The sequence below is a fragment of the Falco cherrug genome, chromosome 7 (assembly GCF_023634085.1).
Source record: "Falco cherrug isolate bFalChe1 chromosome 7, bFalChe1.pri, whole genome shotgun sequence".
NCBI lineage: Eukaryota > Metazoa > Chordata > Aves > Falconiformes > Falconidae > Falco > Falco cherrug.
The window spans coordinates 44,195,587-44,199,801 of NC_073703.1; positions in this window are offsets into that span (position 1 = coordinate 44,195,587).

A 4,215-nucleotide genomic window follows, 5' to 3' on the forward strand; every position below is an offset into this window, starting at 1 on the left:
TAAGCCCAAAGAAAAGGAGAAGGAAAATAAAGGGAAACAGGAAGGAATGCTCATAAATGGGCAAAGGCAGAACCAAAGAACCAGCACAGGTGCGGGTGGGTGGTGAGTTCATACCTATTTCTGGCAAATACCATTTCAAATGGGAAGTATTCAGTGGCTGGTTGTGGAGTTTAGGGACCGGAGAGCAGTAGGGTGCTCAAGGAAAGGCTGCAGGCAACTTTGTTCGGTCTGGTTTTGGGAAGACGCAGCTGCTCCCTTTCATTGCTCTTTCCACTTCCACACCTATGAGACAACTATTTAGTGCTGAAGTACAGCAGCTAACACAGATAAACTGCTGTGGGAGTGTGTGCATGTCGGTAACAAAGAAAATACTGTAAATACAAAAATGCTGTGTAGTACTGAGAGCTCAGGTAAGAGTGTAAGGATGTATTTTAAAATGCTACTCATCTTCCACACAGAAACCAAACACGGATTGTTTTAATAGGCCTCTTCTGATTTATCCGTATTTTAGTTTCCTGTGCAGCTGAGCTTAAATGCGTTCTTTAAACAAAAAATATTAAACCAAAGAAATGTTACAATTCAGAAAACTTCATAGCCAAGCTGTATCAATTATGGCCTCTTTCGTTTCTTTGCTGTTGAGCATTATTCACCAGTTCTGTTCCCAGACATGCACAACATTTAAGATGACAGACATTAAAGCTACAGCCTCTATTTATTCCATTTAATTCAAGGTGTGATGGAGACAGGTATCTGGAGAGGGCAATTCAAATCATACCGGAGCTGAATTTTCCTTTGGTGGGTCCTTGCCTTAGGCCTCCAAATACGTAGGCCTATGAATTCATACGAGTAGAAATAAATTAGTAAAGTTCTTGATTTTATCCTGTAATAAACCGTTACAAAAGAAGGAAATAGCTGACTTAATGTAAAGTAAACTTTATGTGAAAAAAATCCAAACTCATTACAGGTGCCGCTTAAGACAACTGAACTGGACTTTTACCTGTAGCAACTCTTTGTAAGAAAAGTAAAATTTGTGCACAGATAGCTGGATTGATGCTTCTCCACCTGCTAGAGGATGGTTGAGTCTGAGACATGAGATGCAGAATGTTTTTATCGCTTGGTTGGTTTGGATTTCTCTTCCAAAAGCCAAAATGTGAGTTTCCTGAGTTTCTGTTGCTTGTTGTGGGATAACGTCAAGACCCTACAAAGTTATTTTGGCCTTACTGCCCTTAGTAGTACGTATCTTGCTCGGTTCGAGCACAGATGTCATGTGAAAGCTTATTTAAACAAAAACCAGAAAACAAAAAACAGCCACCAACAAATCTCAGACTCTTTTTGTTTCTTAAAAGATATCCCCAAAATTATTGTCATGTTCGTTCTAGGTGTGCCTGATTCACACCGTTGTATGTTCTTAGAAGGCAGCTAGTTGTACCCACCTGCGTAAGTGGGCCCAACATGACAGGTGTTTTAAACGAGAGGATTAAGGTCATTAGTGCTTTACCAGTATTTCTAAGATGAATTCCTCTTTCGCAGGGGACAACTGCTGCTATCCCATCCTTGCATGTAACTGCAGCTTTCATAAAGCTAGTGCTGCCTTCGGCTGGTCTCAGTGAGGCTCAGGCAGGAGACAAGTGCTTAAGGAAAAAATGTGGATTACTGAAACAAGTATGGCATTGGTGGGTTCTGAAAGAGGGAGGTCGTAGGGGTGGTTTAGTTTCAGTCTTCTGCAGGATTGTAAGCCTTTTGGGGAAATCAAAGTTATTCATGTAATATCCTCCAAATACTCACTCATTAGCTTTTGCCATTACTCTTCTTGCCTTCCCCCACCGCCTTCCCACAGGAGCCCTTAACCCAGCTCCCCCACTCCCAACCCCCAAATAAGTATTTTTTCAAGTGTAGTGGCTGTGAGAGGTCAGCCAGCTTCACCCACAGCTTTACTGTTACTGTAGTGATGTACAATATGAAGCCAATACAAAGCATTATTATGTTAACTTATTTAGTTGCAAATTCTTGACATTGGGGAGGAGGGAGGATCTCTCCGTGCCCAGCAGGTAACAAACAGGATATTCATTCTTCCCAAGCAGCAAAGCAGTTAAATACATTTTTCCAGCATGTTACTTAACATCTGAGTATGTGATGTTCAGCTATGGAGCTGTAGATGGTACTGCCATAACGCTATGATTTTTCCAAATACCAATACCACCCAGGACATGCACTGTACTGTATTCTTTAGGAATTTAACACATAAATATACTTTCTAAAGAAACTCCAAGCATGAACACAGGCACAAATTGCATGAAAGAAAAAAAAAAAAAAAAAAAGCTTTTATGTACTTTTGTGAAATGTTGGTGCTGTTGGGTAGTACTTTTCCACCTTTCTGGTCTATTTTTCCTTTAATTGCTACTAACTTATCATTGTGTTGTGGGTTTAGGTGCAAAATAGCTTTTTTTAAACAAAAAGTAGTATCTGGTAATTATAAGCTTTGTTTATGCTTTTTAGTTCAGTTATGGGTATACAGCATATTGTATTAAGTAATGGAAAAGCTGCATTACTGATTTGTGAAGAAAGTTAATGCATTTTTAATGTAAAATTTCATATAAGAACACACTCAAGACAACAATGATCACTTAAAATAATGTAACAATCTAAGTAAATGCATTAGAACCATTCCCTTTGAAAATACATTTAGCTTTGTGGCTTGGTTTATTCACTTTTTTTTTTTTTTAGCAGAGAAAAAGCAGCAGCTTGCCTTATGCTAAGCATTGTATGGTAGGTTATAAAACATCAAAGCTGTTGATATTCTGCAATGGGGGTAGTATGAGTTTTCTGCTGCCCTTACAAATGATTATGTTGTCATCTCACACTGAAAGGGAATGGTGGCAGCTATTTCAGAAAGGGACAGCTAATGAAGGCATTGGAAAATTCTATAGAAAAATACTGTAACTTGCAGCCTTTCATCTGGAAATCCATTTCAGCATTGCTCCGTGCAACACAAGAACACACCCTCTCCTCCTCCACTCCCCGTAAGGTCACCTTAGGAAAATATTTTACTGTAGTTCTTTAAGCTTAAAATCCAGTTGTCTGTTCAGATTTGTTGTGTTTCATTATGAGTGTGTCAGATAATCCCTCTTGCTTTAACAAAAAAAAAAAAAAGGAAAAAAAAAGAAAGAAAAAAGGAAAAAAAAAATATATATTAAACTAGTCCAAAGGTATGGTCATGTATTACTGTAATAAGGATCATGGTTTTAAGTGTACTCCATTTTGGTTTCCACCATGAACATCTAATCCCTGTAACAATGTTGTATGTTTGTTTAAAGTACACATATATATAATTAAATGTCAGATTTTTGCATTAATTAAGATTTTTTTAAATTTGAATATGAACTTTGAGTACTTTATTTCACAAAAAGACCTAAAACTACTTTCCTGGAGTGTTATGTTTCAGAATTCAATACTATATTTGTCAAATTTCAGTTTAAAATATGTAGCTAACATTGTTTTCTGATATCAAATGTAAATATTTGTAAAAAGAAATTATTTTGTATATTTTTGTGAAAATGTAGTTCCCCAAAAGACATGAAAGATTTAATAAAAAAGTGCATTTATGTTACTGCTGACCACTTTTTATCATTATAATACCACTTAAACACCTCCTGGCATTATTTTTTGCAATTTAAGTCCCAGGAACTTTCTCAAATGAGGTAATTACGAAGCATACCCGATGTCAGGTGTACTGGAAAGAAAAAAGGATTCTTCAGAAGGAGATTCAGAGAGGTACCTTCTCTCTTCCTGATATAAATGGAAACATCTGAAACCATTTACTTTCAAGTCAAGTGGTATTTCATTACATAGGCTTTTTAACTGGAGCACAATGTCATTAATTGTTTAATTGTTCTTGCTTATGAAGCATTTTTGTTCCCTTTGTGTTTTCCCTGCTTGAGAAAGTCTCAGGGGTATGATGACTATTGCATGGAAAAAATACGCAAAAGACAAACCGTTTGCTCTCTTTTTCCCTTGTGTGGAGGTGAAGAGTTCAGTCACAATTTGCTGAGACGCTGGTTCAGTTGTATGCATTGTATCCAAACATTTGCTAAACAAAGAATACTTTTAGTACAACCCAAATACAGGAATAAGCTTTCTAAGAGCTTCTGATGCTATACTTACTTCTTCAACACACCTAATCTTAAGCAAGAAGCATTACCCAAACAGAACACAAAC